Genomic DNA, 26611 nt, shown 5'->3' with positions numbered 1-26611 from the left:
CATTTTGAGAGTTGAAAAGTTTAGTTTTTTTACACAATGTTTATTTTTTTACCAACACAAGCTGGAAGAAACAAGACCCAAGTGCTAAAGCCACAGCTTGTGTTGTGAGTAAGCAGTCATTCAACGTGCCAAGCACGCGTCTGCATTTGGGTCGTTAAAAGTATCAGTGAGCAAATGGTAATGAATTACCAAAACCTGTTCCAGGGGAAACGAGTCATCACCAGTCTTTTTTTTTTTCTTTTTTATCAACATTTTGAAGTTTGTTGTAACATTAAGGCTTTCTAGATCTGTGAGGAAGTTTCATCTAGCGGCTCACTTTGCTGCAGGACTTGTGCTTCTGTAACCACCAGCGTTTCTCTCCTATAGCCTGAGAATTGACTTGGCACAGGCCAGCGAATCAATGCCTAGTCAGACTGTGCACAAATAATACTGACTGGCAAGACAAACAGTGCCACACCGGACACCGAGGTGCTGGTATTTGCTGCTGCCCGACTCCGGTGGTTAACCTCGGCGGTGTAAATGACACCTTCTGAATTTAAAGGTCTGGTCGCAAGCCAGATTTCGATCCGGCAGCAATAAACATGAAAAACAAATTAAATCCCTCCCAACCCCACAAAAGGATGTATTCATTTCTCAGCTACTGACCCCCCTCGTTCTCTACAAGAACAGAAATCTCTGACTTTACACTTTTACACTTCAGAAAGAGCGTAATAATGCATCTTCATAGCCTTCTTTTATTGATGTAAAACGTTAAGGAGCTACGGATTGAAATGAAAACTTTTTTTTAAAGCAAATGTCTTTCTCACAAGTAGCGCTTTAAAGGAAAACCCTTTTCCTCGAGAGATCATCAATACAGAACAGTCTGGCCTTTCTTTTGTCCCGGCTTTAATTTAGCACAATCTTCAAACTGATATACTTTTGTTTTTTATGTGCAACAATTCCAAACCACGTGTATTACTGCATCGCTAACACATTATAACTTTCTTGTTAATCGGCATTTCAAAACTGCTATATGAAGTCAATCAGGCTTATAGTTATTTCTTCTAAGCTGATCAAATATTTTTGGTCAATATTTGATCTCCAAGTTCTGTATTCACTATACTGATTTAGTCAATTCAGATTTCGCTTACAGAACCTAAATAATTGACTTAACCCACTAAGATTTTCAAAAGGCAAATTTTGGCTCCTTCACTAAATCCTGTGCTGGACGGTTCTTTAGGGAACCCTAGTTTTTCAGGTGAAAACCAAACAGGAAAAGTAGGAAATAGCGAAGGAGCGTAAGGAAGGGAACCGACCCACGTCTAGTTCCCCGTTTCAGCGGACTGGATTAAAAGGCAACATGCCAGAGTAGTAAAAACAGGTTCCTTCAGCTGATGTGCTTCCTCTAAAAATACTTCACTGAATCTGAAAAGAGACAACTTGGGCATGTTCTTCATGTAATAGCAGCTTTTTCATTGAAAAATGCAGCAATTCCTGCGACCTACAAGTGTTTATGTTTGGTACACTTACTGGTGAGGAAAAGATTGTGTCGACCGGGCAGATAAGTTGAAAATTGCCTGACTCCAGCCACCAGAGGCCTTTTCTTTGGTTCTCGACTAAAAGGCATTTTAAACCAGCTGTAACATTTCCACCACTTGCCAAAGAGGTGTTCCTAGCCGGTATCTGTTTGCAAAGGTCTGCTTTAGCCCATCATGTTGCTACGTTTCCCTTTGTATATGACACAAAAGCACTCATCCATCAAACCACGCTCTTTCCATCCACTGCGATCCAGCTCTGATGCTTCTTCCTACTGTGGTTACACTTTGCCAGCTGAAGACTTTCCCTTCCTTGGCCATGTTGGCTTGCCCTGACCACTCCAGAACAGAAACATCCCACATAAGCTGCTTTAACATGCAGTTTCTCTCCAGTGTTCCCAGTCTAACGAGATGATCAATCTACCTATTGGTAGTTTAGGCTTTACAGCTGATTTAGGCTTGAACACTGAATATATATAATCCACTGAAGCGGCTGTAGTAAAAGTTACTTTCCCAGTCATTCTGCCATAAAATGTCCAGACAGGAAGTCTTTACAACACCAACGTGCTGCTGTTCTCTTCCACGTGTCTGCAAGCAAGTTGTATGCCTGCGGGTCACATCAGACACTAATAATACATTGGCTCGGACCCAAACACACAACCATTTTCCTTTACGAGTAACCTAAGACACGTTTGGAGTAGACTAGAGCAGTTTTTTTGTTTTGTTTATATCAAATCCTAAATTACTAACCAATTTCAACTAATTGTTTTGTGTTTTTCAACAGAAATAGCCCACTGAAAGTACAGAAACAAGATCAAGCTACAATTAATTCAACAAATCAGAGTTTGTGTGGGAGTTTTTCTGCCTACTCAAAAACAGAACTTATTAAATTTGATTTTAAAAAGCAAAGCAAGCGGATGAGGCTATCATTTGTATCCCTGTACATATGTTTCAATGTCGTTAGGCAGGATTTTGAGATGCAGAACACAGAGCAGCATTCATTAACGGGGATTAATTATGCCCTCGTGAGCAACGCTGACACCTAAATGCCATTTAACTGTAGATTAAAACAACTCAGTTCTATAGAGTTAAAAGGATATCCTGTTCAATAAACAGCTTTACATTTAAAATATTAATCAGTCAAAACCTGCTTGGCTTCCTTAAGCAAACAACAGTAGCGCTTAAGCTGCAGGTGAAAGCCCCCGGCTCATCTTAGCAACCACAGAAGCACACAGAGATACTAGTGAGAGCTCACGCATCTCTAAAACACAGAGAGAAAGGACACCTAAAATCCTCAGTCAAAGCTGAGGAGAACTTCTTCAAACAAGCAGGATTTGCTTGAATAACGGTAATAAACCTGTGATCTGACGCAATCATGTAACCCGACTCGTCATTATGTCAACATCACTGCTATTACTTGACAACGGGCAATTTTCCTTTACGATTGGGCTGCCGATAAAAACCACACAGCACCGTCTGACGAGCAAATAACCTTCTGGTATTGGGAAACATGTTTTCTGAACAAACGCGTGGCTGACATAGTGCCCTCAGTGTGTAGTCTAGCATATATGTATTCAGCACCGCTTCTTAGCGTTCTTTATGAGCCACCACGCTGTATTTTAAACTGCGCCGTTCCATCTGTTGGGCTGTGACATCTCCACAGCTCCTGGGACGTGTGTTTAAAAGCAGCGAAATATGACCAGGTCCTGCATTGCTGTTAACAACGGCCTCACAACGCTGCAGCAGCATTAATCCAAGGCTAATGGCTCCTTAGACTTTAGAGTCTGTGACAACCTGCGAGGTTGCAAGAAAACAATGTGCTGCCGAAGCTTTATGCAACCCTGAACTCGCCACGAGTTTGTCCAAATCCAATACAGTGTGGCCCTTCAGAGAATAACTGCAGAGGCTAAGTAAGTAATGCAAAACAAGACTAAGGCGAGTGGACACTTTCAATTATGAATATCATGACTCTAATAACCATTCCACCCCCAGGAGTCTTTTAGCTTGACTCTAATCAGAAAGCAGTAATGAGGTGGCTTTGCAGTTATGCAGCTGATTATATTACAGGAAACCACAGAGCAGGGGAAGCCCTGAGTGAAGCAGAGATAACAGACTTATTTTACTAAGCATTCAGGTGACAGTATATCGGTACAACAGAGACAGCAGAGTTTGCTAAAAACGAGGAATAAAAACCGAACATACATGCTGCAGCGTTCCCTTTTACAAAGTACTAAGAGCAATGCTAGAATGGATCAGTGTCATCAGTTTTTTTTTTTTTTTTTAGAGCTGTACAATATACTGAAAAAAAAAAAAAAAAATCATAGGAAGGTATTTGTGTGCTGCATCTGTTTGGATGCAGCATATTTCAAGTGCCAGGCTTTCCAATGGACTGACGCCTGATAAAGATCTTAATGGCCAAATTTCAAAGGCTCAGGACATAGTGCTGATGGAAAACAAGGACGAGTTAGACGAGTGAGTATCATCATTACATTACAAAAGTAACTAGTAGGGATGGGTACCGCCAAGGATTTATTGATACTACTACTCTTAACGATACTCCTCATGGATCCGGTATTTTATCGGTACCATTATCTATACTTTTTTTTCAAACAAAAGGGTAAAAAAAACAAATCATGATCATTGACTGGTTTATTTTTTAAACATTTGGAACAAAAGCAAACATAATAAAAAAAAGGTACAAAATGAAAATTTTATAGAAATAGAGCAATAAAAACAAATAACTTTAAATATAAGAAAGGCTAAAACACCATATCTTGAATAAAAAGTATGTTGTAGGAAAGAGAAATGTCTACATTGACAAGACAAAAATTGATTAAAAACAAAAAAAAAGAACTTGATAAGAAAATGTCAATTAGTAAATAATATTTTTACATGAATACAAACTACATTTATACATGTTTTATATGATCAACTTTTACCAAATGACAGCAGAGGCACCCACAGTGCATGCGCTGAATAAATGAGCTGCTGTGTGAATCAGTTACAGGGAAGGATCCATTTAAGTGCAACAGTTTCAGAGAAATAAAATTACCATTACCAGTTAAAAGATTTATAATATATTTACATCCCACTTTGTAATCTAGTGGAAGCTTTGCTCGTGTGTCACTCGTTATCAATGGGAAACAGACTTCAAGCTGAGTTTGCTGCAGCAGCAGCACGGCGACTGACTGACTGACCGCCTGTCAGAGCTTTCAAAGCAGGAGGAGCTCACAGCTGAAGGTTTGGTGAAGAGACGGTAAACTCAGAGCAATCGGTGCTTTGCTTGTTGCCAAAGTCTCAAACGGCACGGAAAATTAATAGCTAGATCCATTGCTTGTCATTTTTAAATAAAATAAAAAAAGTCACTGGAGCGTTCTGAAAAGTTGCTAACAGTAACAGTCAGTGTTGATGAACGTAAGCGAGGCGAACACGTGAGAGCAGAACGTTAGACCCTTCATCAGTCCCTTGGCGTGTTTCTTAAGGTGGAGAAGATCGGTAAAACAATGTTTGGGTTGAAAAAATGAGTGCGACCATAAAAATACCGTTAAGGACCGACAAGGCTGAACCGTTTCGGTCCGGCGTGGCCCCGGGGCCGTTCTCATACCGGGTTTCGGTACCCACCCCTAGTACCTGCAGTTTCTGCTTTCCCAACATTGTGCAGCACTAGCTCTCATTTATAACAGCATATTTAGTTCATTAGTGCACTTAATTAGTGCAAATCTAATTGAGTAGCAGGCAAGTCAGCAGCTATTTAAATAAAAAATGTCTTTAATGAAGCAAAACAGCAGACAAGGTAACACTTGTTTGAGGTGTCGATGTCCTTGGTGGGAGGATGGAGCTTAAATTCTCTTTCCAAAGTAATTAGACAACAGGCTTCTAAATGTGATCAGTAGCAGCCTCGTTGAATTTATTTATTTATGGTAATTTTACGGGGAGTGATCAAATGTAAAGTCTCTTGGGTTGGACCGCACATGTTCAGACTAGATTCTGGTGAACTTTTGTCAGCTTCAGTTTGGGTGTTTTAAGTTCTTAAATTCTTGAACATGCTGTTAAAATTTAAAAGGTTTAGCACACAAACTGGTGCTGGTCATTTTCAAAAGGTCATTATGAAAGTAAAATATCAGGAAAAGGTGGGTTAATTTTAAACAATATAACATTTTGTAATATAAACACAATTATTGTGCAGTGTATGGCTGTCAGACAATTACTGTAGTAAACGATTATTTTATTGATTATTCTGACAATTAATCGAGTAATCGGATAAAAAGAATTGACAATCTGCAGATTTCTCACATCACTTAAGCTTATTTTAAAAGTAATAGAAATAAAGGAAAATGGCAATTAGCAAATAATGCAATTCTTTTTTTTTAACAACAAGGATAAATCTGCTGCTAGAAAGTTCTAGGATCAAAATGTTAAAAGTTTAGCCCTTTCTGGTTGACTTAACATCAGTAAAGTACAGCTGCCTCTGCAGTGAAAACGGTCATAAAGAAAAAAAATGCATAAAGTTACACCTACATTTTGGATTTTTTGTAGATTACAAAGCAAAATTCTCCATATAAAAACAGAACCCTTCTAGTGTACACCACTAGAAGGGTTAGAAGGGTGGACTTAAAAAAAACTCTTTTTTTTAAGTCCACAAATGGATAATAAAATAATGACACATTCATCAAAAAGGGAAACGGCTAATTAAAATTCAGGCATAATAAATACTGCCTTTTTTCAAACTATTGTTACCTATGTTTTAAAGAATAGAAATTCTTTTACCATCCCACAGTGGGTAAATCTGCATGTGACAGTGGCAAAAACACGTAAGCCTAGACACCAGACTTACACACAAGATTAATTAATATGAAAAAAACATATTTAAAAGTTAAGCTGTACAGCACAGGAGAAAGAAAAATACTACGTAATTAATAATAGATAAGGCATATTCAGATAAAAATGAAGTGCTCAAGTTAAAATTTTAAGAAAAATCAGCAGATGATTTACAGAAATAGGGAATATTTTAGTCAAACTTTTTGTTGTACAAATTAACAAAAAACTGCAAAGACATCAACTGAAGCAGAATTAAACGTTCTCAGATCTCAGCCAGATGCAGCTTTCTCCTGTCCCTCATGGTTAATTTAACAGGACAACCTAACAAACTCATCCTCTACTCACAGCTGCATCCCTGTTTTCACACAATGGTATGGCCCTCCTACCTCTGCTCTGTTTTTCTTATAATGGTACAGCCCTCACGTGATTGGCTGCAGGCCCGGCATGTTGACCAATCAAAACGAGTCCTGGCGAGAGAGGAAAGTTCGGGGGCCGAAGCAGCGAGTCGTAACGCTAATCTTCGGCAGCTAGAAACTCAGTCGGTACCCGGGTCGCTACACAGTTTTCTTTTCTGGTAAATTTAAAGCGTCCCTAAATCCTTAAAACTTTAGGTATCTTTCTTTAAGCTGGTTTTTGTCTCAAAAGCAGATAACAACACTAGGTATCCATGTATTAGCAGGCTAGGCTATCATTAGCATTAGCCGCCTGACAACCGTGACAGTCCTAGTTCAGTGCTGATTTTGATGAACATTAGTGTCTTAAAATTACTTTTATATTATCTAATAAATACAACCAACTCGGTTTTGCAGTAAAACATCTCCATTTGAATCCTTAATAAAACCACGTTGACGATGGTGCCACATGGCTTCATAAAGCATAACAATTAAATTGATTATAAATAAGTTTAAGTAAAACAAAAGCTAAGTTATACGACTCATGTGTGAACAGACCAGTGATAACTTTATTTGGTTGTCTTTTGTCATTTCTGTGACTGTGCTCACAACCAACACACGCCGCCAAAATACCAAACAGGAAACTACTTTTTTTTTTTTACAGCCAGTGTGTTAAATCAATGTCACCGTTTGATAAGTTGTGACAAATGTCTAGCCTGTTACTCAAAGCTCTGGAATGAATCATTACTGTAACATATATATAGGCTCCACCATGAATGAGCCACCAATGAAGAGCTGAAACCCTCAGTTATTATCAAAAAAGCAACCTTCAAAGTGTCTATTCTGCTGCCATTCAAGACTGGAAACTATATTTTATCTCTTTACTGTTAAGTACTATTCATTAGGCAGCTTTTCTTTGTGGCTTCCTAAAGGGAAGCTGCCTAAATGCAGCCTCTTTAAAAACCCATCCATTAAATATATTCATAGCAGATTACATATTCCACATTACCCACTGCCTGATGTGTATATTCTAACAAGTCTTGCTGCGTGATTCTCAGTTGTTTATCGGCTCTCTGTGGAAATACTCCGGGCACAGAGCCAACTTCTCAGGAAACATTCACCATTTCTGTTACATCTCTGCGCTGTCCAAAGGTTTAAACAGTGAGACACACTTCACATCAGCTACCTTATGCAATAAATGTCACTGAATATCTGCCTCAAACTGCTCTATTTAACAGCCTGAGGCAGAGACACCGCGGTGCATAACCGAGCATTCTTCATCACATGCCATAAAACAGAGTTGAACGCTGTGTGGCTATGAAAGGAACAGTGTTGAAACTGAACTACATGCATTTTTTAAGTGAGGACTGGTGTCTTTACAAGCCTGAAAAGAAGAAGTAAAGAAAAGACTCCTACAGGTAGAGAACACGTATACTAATCTGGTCACAAATCATGACACAGGCATAACTAAGGCGCTTCAGGTTGTTTAGAAACAGAAGAAGAAAAGATAGGCAGTGGATACGCATTCAACTGAGATCCAAGCAACATGGAAGCCGGGTCATCCCCCAAGGCCTTTAGTTGTGATCCTTTAACCATTACTATCTCCAAACAAACTTCAGTTTTGTACACATATTGCTTTGGTCGTTTTGTACCCGACTAGGTCAAGAAACGTAAACCTTTCTGCCACTAGAGAGTTCTGTACCAACTGCGGACAAATTAGTGTATATAAATAGTGCCAACTGACAACAAATGGCGTCTCAGGGCACATTACACAACAACTAAATGTAATTTACATGCAGAAATGCAGTCAATTAAGTCCAAGATGTGCAGACCGATTTGTTGTATATTACAAACATTCCAGTTTGATCCTACCTATAAAAATAAGCAAAGTTCAATTTATTATTATTCTAAAGGTTGCTTTATGCTTGACGCATGTAGGTTCTTGGTAGAAATGAGACATGCGGACACAGCGTCTGCAGAATTTATGCTCCGTGCGGTTCTTCCTCTGAAGTAGCACTATTCTCCTAGACTGTAGAGGGCAGCGCTGCGCTCCTACGGCAAGCATACTATACCCCTCAACACCTCAAGTCCTTAAATAAGCAGCAATCCCTCACGCTGCAGGGTTTCTGTAGCCTCGTGAGACCATTCTGATCTCGCGAGCTTTCAAGGTTTCACTCGCAGATCAGTCTGGCTACTCTCCGTTAAAGAAAATTTGGAGCCGTTCACCAAACGAACGTCCAATCAGCGTTGGCTTTGAGGCGGGTTGAGGTGTGACGCAACGAGAAGTGCGACAGTTCAGTCTAAACAACATGGCGGCTTCAGCCGATGAAACTAGCGTTAGCGTGGCTATCGAGCAAGTTTTATCGGCATAACAGAGTATTTATCTGCTGAGCTAACGAGCCTTTACCTGCAGCAGCAAGAGTAGCTTGGCTTGTGGTTGTGTTTTCGTCGTCGCTCGTAACAGAGCGACGACGAAGCATGTTGACGAGTACGTCATATGCTTCGTTGATCTGATTGGTTTATTTGGCCCGTCTATCACCAACATAGGCCAATCAGCTAACCAGTATTTTCGCCCCTTCCCAAAATTACTTCAACGGAAGGTTTCCAGATGGATATGCGAAGCAAATCTATCTGGCGGCGTCAGGTTAGGGTTTCTGCTACATGTAACCAATCGTGGCGCACCACCACACCTTCAGAAAGAACTTTGTTTTGACATATACATATATACATATATATATACATATATATATATATATATATATATATATATATATATATATATATATATATATATATATATATATATATATATATATATATATATATATATAGTGTACATTTGCACACTTAAACTAACCATTATCAGAGTTTGAAATTAATTTAAGTATTAGGGGTGTGCAAAATAATTGTCATGACGATGCATCGCGATCCTAATTTTCATAATCTACTGCATCGATTCTTGACGCCAAGTATCGATTATTAATTTAAAAAAATTAATAAATAAAATTGCATGAATAGTAGGCGAACATCAGCCAAAAACGAGTGGAATACAACTTCATTGGTTTAAAGGACCACTGAGGCCAAGTAAACGGCACTGATTATCCTTATTTTGTTATTTTAAGTTTTATATGTCCTAAGCACTTTTTGTCAGTGTGTCCAGTCCAGTAATAGTAATATTTGTGTCCAGTAACAGTAATACTTGTTTGCATGGCAATACCTCCAAAAGTCATTTCAATAAATACAGCTATGTACAAATTCAGTTGCTTTCAGTTATGTATCAATTGAAGACACTATCCAGATCATACACAGCCAGTCAGCCACTGGTAATCTCTGTATTTTTTTCTAACAGTGTTCAGTGAAAATATCGCGATACATCACAATAATTTAAGTATCGTGATGCATCGTGATAGATTTGGATTGTGGCATGTGAATCGTGATTCGAATCAAATCGTCCAGTCCAGTGTTGTCTGTTTAGCGTCTTTGTTGTTATATTTAGCAACTTTTTTCCGACCCCTCTGGCAATTTTCTTTAAAAAAAAAAAAAACGACTAGTAACAACAAATTTTGGCGACTTTTTTTGTTCTAATGGCGACTTTCCTGAAGCCCCAGCTGTTCTGGAGTCAGTGGGTCTGTCCCAGAGCAGGGGCTGCATCCTTTGAAGGATACAGTCAACGTGGGAAGGGTCCTTCGTGGGTTGCAAAAAAGAGAAGACCAGACAATATTGGCTTGTGAACTGGGACGGTCAAGCCTCCACCAGCTGTCCACGGCCTTACCTTTATGTTCCTGAGCGTCCTTTACATTACTCATGTTGCAGAGCAACAGAGAGCGGAAAGCAGCTATGAAGCCAAATAAACTGAACCCGAACATTAATCCTGTTGTCTCCTCTGCTTGGTAAATGGCTGTAGGTTTTTATTTTCCCCTTTACAAAATCATTATGGCCCACAATCCTTTATTTAAAATGTTGCGTTATCATATTTTGTTATGTTCTAATTCATTAATAAGCCAAATGTATAACTTTATGTTGAAATATTCCATTAAACAAAACTCTGAGGACAAATAACATTTGTGTAATTTAGTAAAACATTTTCCAACCTAAACACTAAACCATAACTTTATGAGAAAGCTTAAATCAGTTTATTTGTAGATAATAATAATAATAATAATTAAAAAAAACTGAAATTGGATATGTGAATTATTTTTCATAGAGGAAAGCCAGCAGGGGCTGCTAAGCAGTGTGTCAGGAGAAAGGAGTTCTCTGAGGGCAGTCGGCAGGGATGGAGGCGTTATGTCTCTTTGGTACAGTTTTTTTATGTAGTGTGGATTCAGGCAATGTATTAAAATTCATAAGTCATTTTATAAAGGGTACTTTTTAGGTGCAAACACATTTGTTCACCAATATCTATTTTTAGTAACTTTTTTGTCTTGGTAAAAGCTCTCCTACTTTACACCTCTCCCAGGGCTGTAGGAGATTTTCCAATTATTAATCGATTCTCATTAATTCCCAAAAATCGATTCTTATAACCAAAGATCGATTCTTTTTTATTACTTTTTCACTGAACTTAAATGTGTCGCGATGTCACACCATAAACTGCTCGGCAGCAAGAGCGCCTCACATCCAAGTGTTTTATATGCAACACCAAGCTTGATACACTGAGCTGTTCCAAAAAGGCGGTCTCAATGACCCGTGGCGTCACAGTCCCTCTCTGTGTGCACTGACAGATCTACACGCTCAACTAGCTAAGCTAATCAAACATTTTACCATCCCTTCTCCCGCTTCGTCCTGCAGGGAAAAAGTGTGGGAATTGATTAGAAATAGAAGCCGTATATATCTCTGGTGTCTCCGTTTTCTACCCTGGATCTGTTTGGGTATTCTGCCCCACAGCATGTTTGTGAAAACAATCGTCTCAACATTCAGAAGGAGGGTTTGGTCCTTACAGCCGCCATTAGCTACCATTACTTTATTCAATTGCAGTTAAATGTTAATATGATACTAGCATCAATATGTCGCATAACTACAGTCATGAAATTCAGGCAACAGCTAAAAAAAAAAATTATTCTAGCAATCCAATTTGAGATCGGATCAGATCGAAAAGAATCGATTCTAAATCTTGAGAATCGGTATCAATTCTTGAAATTTGGATACCCACAACCTAGCCCCAAAGGTATCAACAAGTATGCAAATTACATGAGGACGTCACCCCCCCCCCAAAAAAAAACAAAGCAAAACACCACCACAGTTTAAAAAAAAAATCCTAGAGAAACAGAGCTAGCATGTGGCGCCAGTGGGGAGGAACATTCCCTTTGAAGCCACCTTGGAGGCTTTTCGTAGCAATCTTGACAACTAAGGATTTGAAGGGGCTATAATAACTTTTGAAAGGAATTCTGGGTATTTGCCTCCAGTGAATAATATCTACCAACATGAGGTCATTCAGAGTTATTTTCGTTTGATGAAAAGGTTAATGGGCTGTCACTAGTCTTCGAACAAGTCAAGGCCCTCGATTACTAAAATTCATCGAGGCAATCATCTGCCTCGAAGCTTCGTTAAATTATGTTGAACCATTGCGTTCCACCCGGGTGGCTACCGCTAATGATGGCCTACCCTGCTGATAGACTGATGCCAAGTGCGCTTATCAGCAAGAGACGGAGACAGCGACGGGCAAAAAGAAGCGCTAAGACACAAGGTTTTAAAGGCGTAGGGGTCATTGGGTCACTGTAAACTTGACAGAAAACTGTGCGGCGAGCCATCTGGCAACGACAGAGCGTTAAGCAGCTTAGCTTTCAGCGCTCCTGCTCAGCCCCCCCCACCTTTGCTGGTTTACAGAGGTGGGGAATCCGGCTTCGGGAAAGTAAAACCCCAGCTTGGGGTTTTCCATCATCCTGTTACCTTAATCAGGTTAGTCCCCGTCTATGCCAGCGTTTCCCCACCCTGGTACTCAAAACACACCGCCCTGCATAATTTAGATGTCTTCATGCTTTGACACACCTGATTCAGATTACCACAGTTCAGCGAAAGCCTGTTAATCAGCCATCAATTTAAATCAGGTGCGCTTAAGCAAAAGACCTCTAAAATATGCTGGGCAGTGTACCTTGAGCACCATGGTTGGGAAATACTGGTGTGCTAAGGTGCTGGAAATGCAAATGGCTGGAACTAATCTCTGGACCCCCCCTTCTGTTTTAACAGGACTTTGTTTTTATTGGTCAACGTGGCGGTCATACGCCCTATCGCGTGAGGATCCAAGCTCATACCATTATTCAAAAACAGAGGGAGAAGGTGGGTCCAGCTGTGGTTGGAGTACGAGTTCAGCACGTTTCCCTGTGGCCTAGCTATGAGAGACGCTCAAAAACAAAGCATCTGGCTGCAATTTAAAGATATTGGGAACAACAAATCAAAGCGCATTCACTGCTGAATGAAAACAACTAAGACCAGGTTCCACTTCAAACCTGCAGAAACATGTCAGAACCGTCAATTTAGAGGAGAGCTTGGTTCTGGTTCTGTGCATTTCTTTGTCAATTTGTGCAATAAAAAAGTTTGACTAAAATAAAATAAAGGCCGTATGCATTATGTCCGAAATTACAGTATTAATGTTAGGTGATGTTATACGTGCATTGATGTTAGGTGAGCGCAGTGGGACAACCAATGATCCCCATAATTTTTAACTTATACATTTAAAGTACAGTAGAAGGGTTGTTTCGTTTTAGATTTATGCTTTTTATTTAAAAAAAAAAAATGCCATCTCCAAGTGGAACTTAAGCACCTTTTTTTTGTTTGTGATCATTATAACTAGAGAGGCAGCAGGAACTGTATTGATGTTAAGTCAACCAGAATTGGTAGAGCTTTTAACATACTAAACTGTTTTTTAGCTGCAGATGCATCCTTTTCATTTTACTATCCAAAAAAGGAATGGAAATAGTTGTTTATTCGCCATTTGTTCACATAATTCCATTAGTTATAAAATAAGCCTAAATAAGTGAAACATCTGCAGAATGTGCCAGTTTTTTAATCCGATTACTCGATTAATCGTCAGAATAATCGATAGAATACCCGATAACTAAAACAATCTTATGTGACAGCCTGGGTTACATTCTCTTAAATTTAATAATCTGCTGGCCCAAACAGGGATTCATACCAACATGAGGAATAGCATTCATTATGAAATAATTCAAAACATTCAAATCAAAATATATCTAAATGTCAGTATTTTATTATTTAACATCATTTGTGAAAATTGTGGGGGAAAGCATGTACAATTTTGTAAAACATGGGCAAAAAGTGCCTTTTTTTTAATGGTACAAAATAGAAGCAGGAAGGCTGTGGGCATGATAATTAGGTACAAATTGGTGACGGTGTGACCAGAAGGAACCGTGCTGGATGCTTTTGTTGTTTTTTTGTGTTGCTGGGTGTATTGTGGTGTTGGGTTACAATGATGTGAATCCTGTATAAGCTTTGTTGAATTGGGATAGGGGGAACAAATCCAAACACTATTTGCATGTACATGAAGACCAAAAGCGGATTGACCGATTTATGAATACTACCAGATCCAATGAATGCAACGTTACCCAACATTGGCTGTTTCAGACAACTGCTAACAGGGCTGGGGTATCGGTTCAAATCTCAAGAATCGATTCTGATTCTTAAGATTTAGAATTAATTATTTATTTTCTGATATGATCTGCCCGATCTCAAGTTAGATTGCTGGTATTAAAAACAGTTTATTTTAGCTGGGTTAGCTGAATTTCATGACTGTACAGCTATGCAACATATTGATACTAGTATTATATTAACATTCAACCGCAAATGAATAAAGTAATGGTAGTTAATGGCGGCTGTAAGGACCAAACCTTCTCCCTGAATGTTGAGAATGCTGCCGTGGGGCAGAATACCCAAACAGATCCAGGATAGAAAACAGAGGACGCCAGAGCTATCTACAGCTGCTATTTGGACACTAATCCGGTGCATTATTAAAAATAAGACATTAATAATTGACCTCCCGGATTGGGGCGTGAGCCGGAAATGCCGGCTCACACATTGAAGTTGACAGTGGAAAATGCAATGATTTTCTTTAAAAATCGGTCCTTGGTTATATGTATCGATTTTTAGGAATTGATATGTGAATCAATTTAGAATTGGAAAAATCTTTAAAAACACAGCTCTAATTGTTGAAGTGTACCAATATCTTCGAATTGAGCTGCAGTTCCTAACCTATCAGAAATTAACTTCTCTATTATACATACATGTAAATCAATGGAAGCAGAGGTAATTATGCAAATGTATTCAAATGACACAAAAACATTATTAGCCATCAATAAAAATCATAAAAAGTTTGCATAGGACATAATTGTAAATCCAACATGCTTTTCATGAAAGGAAATCAGTTACTGGTTTGGCTAAGAGTCACCACAATGTTAAGGACAGATACACCATGTTTACCAGCCATCAATGATTTAGAGACATCTATTAATATCCCCATTAAAGATTTCTATATTACTTCAGAGAACGCTGCAAAACTGTTTCCTAAAACTGCTATTTTACTTGCTAGTCTTGCTTTAACAAGAAATTCTTTTATCTTCAAGATTGCAAAAGTGCAAGCTGAAAGATTCATGTGTTGGTCTGCATAAGGCCCGTCAACACAGCCAAGTCTATGTTTATACGAATTTATAATTTCACGTCCCTTTGGGATCAATAAAGTGTATTTGAATCGAATATCTTTTGGCGTACAAATACATTATGGATCCGCTGGTGACTGGAGTCAGTTGATTGCAAGTGATAGAAAGAGACACCTCTGTAACGTTGTGGTGTTTGCTTTATTAAGCTAGACATTGTTCAGTCTTAAGACAATTCAGTTGTTTATATATTCACAACAGACACAAAAGTATTTTGCCATCTATACTGATGAGAAAATCGGCTAGTTACCATATCAGCAGACTGAAACTTTACAAAACGAGTAACTGCAATGAAGAAAGAGGACTAAAGCAAAAAGATCCAATATGTGCAACTTGTTCCACAGCCTAAATGAAGCGTGCAGCCTGGAGGAGGGCTGCAGGACCAGTTGGCAGGCGTACAGGTAGCAAACAGTAGTCTAGGAAAGCCTGCATGAGAAATCACATGGCTGACTGTAAACAAAGCAGTTATGCAACAATCTCAGGTCCATGCAGCTGCCACTAGGTACTCTGCAAGCCACACTGCAAAGGCTGAGCTGAACAGGGGTCAGTCAGGGTGTAGGGGAGTCAGGACCAAAGCCCCATCAGGGGGCTGGCTGGCTGGCGGATCCCACCCCCCATCCCCCCCTTTAATGTGACTCATATTTCCCCGCTCAATGTTTGCCTGTTTCCCGCACGTAAGGGGGCGGGAATGGGGAAAAGAGCGCCATAAAACACGCAGGACTCCAATCTGTAGTTTTTTTTTTTTTTAGTTGTGAACACCCACGTGCTTTCGCCGATTTACAGAAGCAACATGTTTATTGTGTTGTATGAAAAGTCCTCCAACTTGAAGACAAGAAGGTGAAAAGCTGGTGCAAAGGAAGGGAAGAAAAAAAAGAAAAGTAGTGACTGTATGTGATTGTTTCCACAACCCGCCTGGATTACGATGACAACAACAAGGTGCCAAATAGAGGGGGAGCTGATAATAAAGCAAATCACGGGCACGGAGGAAGGCAAGCGCCGTGCGTCCATACAGCGCCGTGCAAACGAGAGAAGGTGATGCTCTGAATCCTGCCTGCAAACAGCCAGAAAACACGTCACACTGCCTAGCTCTTTATTTGTTGACAAGACAAAGTCCTGACGCCGAGTGACAATTGGTGGCCAAACACGCAAACTCCGCCGCTGCAAACGGCCGCTCTTCTAACAAGTTGTCTTGCCCCCCGGAAAAAAAAACAAAAACAAAAAAATTCGCTGATAGCTCGCAGGCTAATAGCCGCGCTAGGCTACATAATGTGAACTGAGGCAGGGAGAGAAAGCACATTCACCTCCGTTAGCAGCTAGCGCCCATCCCCCAACCGCCCAGCCTTCCCTGTCTGCGTCCACCATCTTTATTCCGTGCCCCGTCCCCGTTACCACCGCACAAAACACGACAAAAAACACGAGACACTCACCTTTAACGACCATCGCCGGACCGGTCGCCGCCTCCCGAAACGTGCACACGTTTTTAGTTTGAATATAGTTGGTATATTTATATTGAAAATTGGCCGTGCGAGCGGAACCGCGCCTTGAGATAAGAGCAGCAATCCTAAACCGCCATCTGGTGGTATTTTCCTCTCTGTGATGCAGCGCGAGCGGCGCAGGCTCAGACCGAGACACAGCTGCCCCCTGGCGGACACACCGTGCCGCGGCGGACACGCGCCACCGGGGGGCGAGCCCGGGAAAGGGGGGTGGCGGCGGATGGACCCCGCGAGCAAAACAGTGACGGGGACGCGCACAGGAGCAGAGCACCACCCCCAGATTATAAAGCTATTTGAAACAGCCGCCAAATTAAAAAAGACTATATGCCAGGCTGTTTTATACTGCTTAAAAATAAACCACAATATTTACTCCTTGAAATATTATACATATTATTATTCATATTTAATTTTAAAGCATATATATTACTCCCATGCAGCTACAAAACAAAAGGCCCTGGCTAAAATAGCTAATATATACCACATTTTTATGCAATGCATGTTTTAAACTGCTTGTTGGTCATTTCCCCCATACATGTATCAGTTTACCTTCTATTTTGGTGCTTTTTTTTTCTTAAAAAAAAATCATGTATCTCGTCTTGTATAGCTTTTTCTCCTATACTGGCAATTTCCTTTTATTTTTAGAGGTTTTTGTATCTACTAATGTTCTATTGTTTCGTATGTGTAAATATTTTATTTTTGTTAAATCTATGGTTCAAATCCATCTTGCTTCATTTTCCATTTTGTTTTTGCAGCAGTCTATAAACTGCTTGTGTTTCTCTCTAAACCCACCTGTTCCAGCTTGCTTATTTGTAAATACACTGTTATTGTCCCTCTTCATAACTGTTTGTTTATATTTTTCTGTTCTCTGAATCTGTATTTTTATTTATTCTTGAGTGTCAAGAAAGGTGCTGTTAAATAAAATGTATTATTATTATTATTAAAGTTGCTATAATTATTACTTTAATATAAGTTTAAAAAAACGTTATGATTTCTTGATGATTACTCCTTACTTCATTGTCTCATTTTGTAATTGTTAGGGCAGTAAAAAAATTTCTGCATATATCTTACAAGTATGTGCAACATATTTTGAAATTATTTCCTGACACCTTGGGCTCATGGGTTTTAAAATGAACTAGATTAACATGTTAATTATTTTTATGAATCTTATTTAATTCAAAGGCCAAACACCTATTACACAAATTAACAAAATTCAATATAATAATAATAATATTATTATCATTATTGTTCTTATTAATAGTAATATTGTTCTTATTATTATATGTGTTTCTTAACGTTTGCTGCCCTATGCATTGTCAGCGATTATGGTGTCACGAGAGTTAAAAAATAATCTTAATTAACCTTTTATTTATTTCATAAACCTTGAATTTAAAGCCGGCTTTGCACTGGTTCTCTCTAAGATAACTATCCTACCAATAATGAAATCTCACCAAAATATATATATATATATATATATATACAAATTTAAATGTATTTGATAATAGTAATAACAACAACCACAAAAAATGAAAACTAAAGTTTTTTCAAAGTGACAGGACATTATTGAAGAAAACAATACTCTAAAAGAGAGCTGACGTTTGCACAGTGTACATGAATGACAGTGAAATAATGACTTTTACCTTGACCTTTCGCTTGGCGCTTTCTCTTTTCATCCTGAGAGGGAAGAGACAAAAAAAAAAAGAAAAAACAAGGGCCTGGCTAAGATACTTCACCAGGCCCTCGGCTAAGAACTGGATGACTTATAAACGCAATTACAAAGCCTGGATGTGCTCACATTACTCACTCCAGCCGCTCGCTGTGGCCTGATGGGAAGAAAGGTACAGAAGTAGACGGGGTAAAGTATCATCTTCACTAAGTTTTATTGGCCCCACCTCAGAATCGTTACATCCTGAATTTCATACTTTGAGGTGAAGGTGTTTTGTTTTTTTCTTTTTAAGTTGCTTTAAGATAAAGAAGAGGACACGTTACCTCTACTGCATTAACATGTTTTATCTTTATGCATTTGTAGGAAGAATTAGATGTTCTCAGTGGAGCATCGTCTCACCTGTTTGCTATGGCAACAGCGCGACTTGCATTTAAAATTAACTGCTTCAGTAAACAGAAACACATATGACTCTATACATACAGTAATTAGTCTGGTGTAATGAGGCATTTTAAATGTGCTGGTTTAAAGAATAATTCTGGTTTTCTCCCGTTTGTAAAGGTTTGAGTTTAGGCTAAGTAAATTTTTCCTAATACGCCATACCGTGCCCTGCGATTGACTGGCGACTTGTCCAGGGTGTACCCTGCCTCTCGCCCATTGATAGTTGGAGATAGGCACCAGCACCTGTCGCGATCCCATGAGGGATAAGCTTGTAAGAAAATGGATGGATGGATGGATGGATGGATGGATGGATGGATGGATGGATGGATGGATGGATGGATGGATGGATGGATGGATGGATGGATGGATGGATGGATGGATGGATGGATGAATGCCATACTGTAATCATATCTTGCAGAGTCTGGTTAAGGGACACTCTAGGGACAATCTCACTGATTTAAAGACTCCACATATGCTTTGTACGTACAATGCATTTAGGACCCCAACCAATAGAATGATTCATTTCTAACTCAGCCATCGGCTAACCTTGCCTGTAAGAAGAGTTCTCGCGGTATTTGTGCGTTCACAAGCACACGGGAGTCCATCTTTTATCGCTCTGGGCTTTAACCGTTTGTGTTCAAACCAAAAATGGCTCGGGCCAATCGCGTTGCAGTGTTGAGGTTTAAGGCGGGATATGCCTGTGCGATGAGAGCAAGAGCCGCCGAGCCCACAGCCAAACCAACATAACCATGGCAGCGCAGGAGGACGCAGGCGTAGCAGCTGCTATCACATCCGTTTTGTAAGAATCCAGGATATTTATCTTTGAAAGAAGAAGGACAGCAAGAGGTGCCTTGGCTAGCTCACCTTCTTGTAGTTTCTCATGACATCTGCTGCTTACAATTTAATTAGATACCATGATTGGCTAAAACCAACCAAGGCGGGCACTAGGCGTCGATTCGCCCAGTCATCTCAGAGTTCTGCTGATTGAGCGAATCCCAAACGGATTCGATGGAAGCAGGCCCAGATTGATGATGTGCAGAAGGGAGAGTGCCACACATTATCAATCTGACTGGTTAGTCGTCAGCTTACTTGTTTCTTATTTTTCTTGAGGTCAGTCACCATTTTGCAATTGTTTGCATTATAATCGCCAGCTCAGGGCCAATTTGAGTCACAACAATTGTTATAGTCACCTAAAATGACATGCTTTCTGAATGAATATTTCCACGCAACGAATGTCTGTTTTTTTTTTGCTCTGTTCGGATAAAGTCAGTGAGAAAGCAAATGCCGAAAGCTAGGCGGGGAGATCCAATCTACTGCGGTTGCTTCTGTCTGGTCCTTTTTATATCCGTATCTGAATTCTCGCCAACCTCGGCAATTATTTAAAATCACCTGTATTCTCGTTTCGCCGAGGGACTCCGCCTCACGCTTGTTGCCACCTTTAGTTGCATAAGCAGCAGACGTCTGGCTCTGCTTTCCACTTCCGCGGTTTTACATTTTGATGAGATGCCGTGGACTTTAAACGCGCCTGTTTTGGGAGGGTGCGCAGAAACGTTCAGGATCACAGCATCCGTCGTCATCTGAGAACATTTGCCGAGGCCGGATCCATGGAAACAGACGTGGAGAAATATATATATATATATTTTTTTTTTCTTTTTTTTGTGGTAACAAAGGTGGCAGGTCATCACTCACTGCAGTTAGTAAAGACATCTCAGTCTTCTCTCAGGGTTTCTGAGGATACATGTTGGTTAGAGTTATGCTTTGGTGAGTCTGACCTCTGGGACTGTTGACTAACAAACAGCTTTATAAGGCTGTTCCAGGCCCTGTAGATAAGTTCTATTTTAGATTTGCAATGACCTTCCTCGCAGTTATTTTACTCCAGAGGCTGCGCTTCCTATTTGACAGCCCATCCTCCCAACATTCATCTCCTGCATGCTTTCCTCCTCACCACCCACCAGTCTTTCTCGCCTTCTGCAGCTGTGGCAATACAAAATGTATGAAAAGCAGGGTGATCTGTTAACTTGAGAGGGGGGGGGGGGAAAGAACATTACAGCCTATCATAACCTCTCTTGTGTGCCAGACAGCCATCGTCCGTCATTTCCACCTCCATCACTGAAATATACAGATGGCAGTGGACACAGCCAGGGATTTTATTTATTTATTTATTTATTGCTTGTGCAATGTGTTCGCCCACATCTCAACCATACCAGGAGTTTTTTTTTGTTTTTGTTTTTTTGCTTCAGCTGTGTTCCTGTTGTGGTCTGGGAATACATGAGATTTGTCAGCTGCTCTGGTTGACTCACCATTCATTTAAAATCAATAACGCACCCTGCCTACTGTGAAACACGGTGGTGGTGGCGGCATAATGCTGTGGGGAAGCTTTTTATTTTTTATTTTTTTATTTCTTTGAGCAAAAATACAAGTAAGATTTACATTGAGATGTTAAGACATTTTAGTAGTAGGTAGAAGTTCAAGAACGTATAAGAGCCTGCCCCCAGTTACAATATTCATGTCATGTAACATATGCAGTCTTTTAATAAAAGGAGGCATTACAAATCAAAGCACAGCTACACGAATACAGTGTCTTATTTTCCTTAGCTGGAAAAGAGAAGTTGGACAGAGTTAATGAGAAGATAGATGGGACAACCGTGGAAGAAATAAAAAATCTCTGAGCCTGTCACATTGCGGTGCCAGTATCTTGATGTGGGGTTACTTTTCTTTAGCACAGACAAGGAAGCTGGTCAGAGTTAAAGAAAAATACAGATGGTTCCAAGTTACAGTGAAATACTGGGGGGGAAAAACAGATAAAAAGTTGTAATATGATTCATTTTTCATTTTGTTTTTTACTCATTTGTCTACTTGCCATTGTTGACCTAGTTATGGATGATGTAGAGTTGACTATCCATGAACACACCATCCCTGCTGTGAAACATGGTGAAAGCAGCACCGTGATGGGGGATGCTTTTCTTTGACAAGGATAGAGAAGCTGGTCATATCTCTAGAAGGCAGGCAAAACTTTAATGCATTTCATTGGGACTTTGTGTGAAAAGCATAGATAAAAGCAGTCTATAGGGGTGAGGCTGACCAAAAAAAAAAAAAAAAGTCTTGGATTTCATCCCTTTTTTGCACAGAAAAGGTAAAGTTTTGGTGTGCCTTTTTGGCTTATGTGCAAAACTCTAAATGTGACAGGAGACTAACATTGCACATTCCTGTGAACACACCACACTCATGATGTAACATGGTGGTGGTGGCAGCATCATGCTGTGGGGAGGCTTCTCTTTAGCAGGGACAGGGAAGCTGGTCCGAGCTGATGTGGGTGCTAAATACAGAGCAATCACAAAAAAACAAAAAAAAAACAAAAAAAAAAACAAACAAACAACTAAAGGCTGTAAAAGACGTCAGACTGAAGCTGATTAGAACTGTTGGGAAGATGGATGGAGGTAAATGCAGAGCGATCTCGTGAAGAAAATCAGTAAGATGCAGCAAAATGCCTCTTTTTTTCTCTCGACTTGTTGTTTTCTAGCTAATCTGTCCTCCCTGCACCGCTGACACGGTGATGTATGAGACGTTCCCGCCGCTACAGTCGGCCGAGTTTTGCTGTCATCGACTGCTGCTGAAAATGGGAAACAGGTATTTAGACAGACAGGGCATCCAGCCCTGAATAATGATACCTTACAGTTCATTAGCAGTCAACATCTGAAATAATCCAACAATCCCCTGAGAGAAGAACACTGGTTGTTCTTATTTGCACTAATCTGTGTAAAAGCATAGGTAGGGAACACGTGAAAGGCCAGATTGGAATACAGCAAAAGCGAAAGCAAACGCTGGTGCACCTGAAGTGGAGCTTTCGCTCTTGGCAGCAGCTTTTTCTCTGCCATCTATAAATAATTTCGTCCTGACCAGAGATGGGGCAAGGGAGTCGAAGCAGAAACTCGATGACTCGCGCCCGCTTTCTCTCATCTCTTCCTCCCTTCCTCCCTGCTTTCGGCTCATCTCAACTTTCCCCGGCATTTCTCCATCACAGCCAGCCACTTTTCTCAGGTCGTCTGTGACGAAGCCTGCTTGCGAGTCCTGCAGAGCAGTCGATGGGATTTAAACAGCACCCCTGCATAGCTGGGCCCGGAGCGCTCTCATCCGCCGTAACCATGGAAACACCTGATATCCCTCCTCATCATCCTCGGCCTAATGTCTAAGCCAGATGTAGCAGGGAGAAAGAAACCTGCAGATGCTCCAGGGACAGGACCATTACAAAACTGAACAGAAGAGCGCAGCAGGAAATGAACTTTCTCTCCCTAATCCATTTGCTCACCATGAACTCGACTGAACGCGCCGCCAGGGCAGTGTTTTTTTTTCCTGGGCAATTATGTGAAAAACATCGGCCTGGCTGTGTTGAATAAATAAACAGCGCACATTCACATTCCGCCTTGTTTTTCAAAGCTCTGCTCGATATTTTTTGCGATGGAAAGGGTCCTTGGAACATGAGGGGATATGGCCGTCTGCAATACCTATTTTTTTTTTAATGAGCCAAGCCTCTGCAGCATTACAGAATGCTTCTTACAGAATACAGACGGAACGAGATAAGAGTACACACCGTATAAAGAGATAAAGAACCGTTTTTTCCCCACTCACTATCTGTCATTAAATCAAACTAAACTGTTTCAGGTCATTCAGGCAAATCAACATATTTAAATAAGTACAGAATACTGAGTGGGATCATTTATTCTAAGTTTCTTCAATTTCAGAAGTTTGCATGTATTTCCCCAGAAATCGTGGAACTGAATCAGGTTGGCAGCAGCTCCTCTTACACATTTCCTATGCCACTCAGATCGTTATTTCAACACATTGACTTTGTTGACCATTAGCCGCTATGTCACCAGTTTGACTTTATTCCTAGTCATTGTCCATTTGAAACACCCACCCATGCCTTTATTTTTACTTTTTACCATTATTCAACCTTTATTTAACCAGATAAAACAGCCACTGAGATCAAGACCTCTTTCACATGGGGGACGTGGCCAAGAAAGGCAGCATGCTGTCGTGGACAACCACAAACATTAAAAACAGAAAATGCGGACCATTTGACAATTTAAAACACAGGAGTTTTATTTACATTAACGGCACAAAAATGTAATAACTTAAGATTTGAAACACAGGCTCTGTACAAAGGATTTCCGTTGTTGATTTCTTAAGATGGAACAGAAAATGCAACAAGCTTTGGCAGTTTCAGTTCGGATTGGAAGGCCTTCCAAGAAACAGGAGAGGAGAAACTGAAAGCTTTCTTTACCTTTAGAGCACAAGGCAGAACGACTTTCAGTTCTCTGGAGAAAACTACATAAATAAGCTGCAACCAAATCAATAAGAGTCTTGTAAACCAGGGTCATCCAATGTGTATGTCAACTTACATTCATAAGAGGCGTTGGATAAGTTTGCACAATGTAGATTTTAAACTGGATCGGTTGAGGTACACCTTTTGTCACTTCACGAAAGGTGAAACTAACTCATCTCGACACACTTTAACTTCATGGCGGATGTCTTGAGAAGGTGCTTCAATATTTCCACATCATATTATTTCCACATGATGCCTTTTGTTTTATAGATTGCACAGACAGCACCCAAGAAATGATGCTTCCTCCCCGATACAGTTACTTTTTTCCCAGACTTGCTAACCTCCACCATTTCCCTCCAACTGCAAAAAAATATCATTATGGTTAAAAACTTCAAAAATTCAAGCTCTATACAGTGAGTGTATTTGCAAAATTAAAACTGTACGGTGCTTTATGAGCAATGGCTTCTTCCTCTCTAAGTGGCTGTTCAGCCCATGTATGTACAGCAGCCATTCCACTGTAGATAATGACACTTACCAGCTGCAGCCTGCATCTTCTCAAGGACCTTCCCAGAACCTGTCTCTTTCCTGAGTGGCATGGTGGATGGGACATTCCTATGGTGTTTAAAATGGCAAATAATTATTTGGGGGGGGGGGGAAATAAATGTGACTCTTGTGAGTATCTGACACTTGTTTGGTTCATCCAAGGATGATCCAGACCACAAAAAGGTCCACAATTCTCTTACTGATTCCTTGGCTGATTCTAAAACATTTTTGTTTGTTTATTTTACATTCAGTGATAAAGTCGCACAATTTAAAATTGGGTTTAAACATCCACAGGTTTGCTTCCATTATACTCAAATTATTTGTCAAACGTATATAAAAGACAGGTCATCGCCATGAAGGCTTTTCTGAATTATTTAAAAGCAATGTATCCACAGTGCATGTAAACTTTGGACTTTAAAGACAGTAATAATAATAGTAAAAGAAACTCTCGTTATTTTGGTTGTAACAAATAGGAATTATTTTGGTAACTTATGGAAAACATAATCTGATTTAATGTCCTACAGCGTTTTAAATCTGCACGTTGGTTTGGGTTAAATATACCTGCCGTCATCACCCGGTTAAAACCCAAGTCCTACAATTACCTCCATGAAGACACCTCGTCTCCTGCCAGGAGTAATAACAAGCACAACACATCCCGTGAATGCGCTACCTTCCATCCACAACTAGACACAGGCCCAGCTGTTATCTCCATAATCTAAATATGTTGCTCAATAAGCGAAAATGGGACGATGCGTCTTGCTACTGATTAGAGGCTGGATTGGATTTGAACATTGATTTTCGTGCACCTCCCCGAGTCCCGGCGGAGGAGTCACTCTCTCCGTTGCCGACAACCGGAGGCTTCTCATGGAACAGCGCCATGGCTCGACCTTACAACAGCCGACCTGGCTGCAGTCTGCAAAGGTTAATGCAGCTGAAGATGGAGCAGGGCGCAAAAGATTTACAACAACAAAATGTCAAAGCAATTACCGCCATATAGCGGACAGATGGAACTCCCGGAGGTTGCACGGCGTGGAGGCGTGGAGAGGCGTTGAATGGAGGCGACCAAAAGGACAGGGAGGGCACTGAGTTTCTTCAAAATCCTTTGCCCCTTTGTTAAGTTTCTGCTTCATCAAATGGTATCAAGTATCCATACCTCACAAATGATGTTGTTGTTTTATTTGTATTTATTCATTTTTTTGTGACAGACCAGTGCAAAACAGCATAAATATGGAATGAAAAAAATATAGATTTTTAAAAATGATTGATTTTTATGGAATGAACCTCCGAGAGGTTCTGAGTTCAACTCCCACAGCCTGCACTCTGGGTCCCTGAGCAAGACCCTTAACCCCCAATTGCTCCCCAGGCGCCGCACAGTGGCAGCCCACTGCTCCCCAAGGGGATGGGTTAGATGCAGAAGTGAATTTCTCCATTGTGAGATCAATGAAGTTCAATAAAGTTCAATTATAGATCTGGTCAACCAGTTTTTGTTATCTAAAATTCTGAAAAAAAAGTTGTATTTAACCCCCTTCACCCTGATACACGTCAATAAAATCAAATGCATCAAACGGCCTTCCGAGGGTACCTGTTTAGTATATATAGTCCATCTCTCTGTTGGTGAATCTCAGTATGATTCCTGCTGTTCTGTGAAGGCCTCAGAGGCTTGTTAGAGAACAAACAGCATCAGAAGATCAAGGAACACGGCAGACAGGTCAGGGATGAAGCTGCTGAGCTGATTTAAAGCATGGCCGGATTATAAAACAACACGCT

The 26611-nt window shown here is 40.2% G+C and overlaps 1 protein-coding gene across 1 annotated transcript in view; it reads right to left on the bottom strand.

Annotated features, from left to right (window-relative positions):
- The window catches only part of stag1a (stromal antigen 1a), a 61460-nt gene extending 44470 nt beyond the window's left edge, over window positions 1-16990 (bottom strand). Inside the window, exon 1 of the mRNA XM_012875729.3 lies at window positions 16812-16990. The gene's annotated coding sequence lies outside the window, so the exon portion shown is untranslated. The remainder of the gene's footprint in view (window positions 1-16811) is intronic.
- Between the last annotated feature and the right edge of the window lie 9621 nt (window positions 16991-26611).

Source organism: Fundulus heteroclitus, chromosome 19 (assembly GCF_011125445.2).
Source record: "Fundulus heteroclitus isolate FHET01 chromosome 19, MU-UCD_Fhet_4.1, whole genome shotgun sequence".
Lineage (NCBI taxonomy): Eukaryota > Metazoa > Chordata > Actinopteri > Cyprinodontiformes > Fundulidae > Fundulus > Fundulus heteroclitus.
This window is presented reverse-complemented; position numbering and strand designations above follow the sequence as displayed.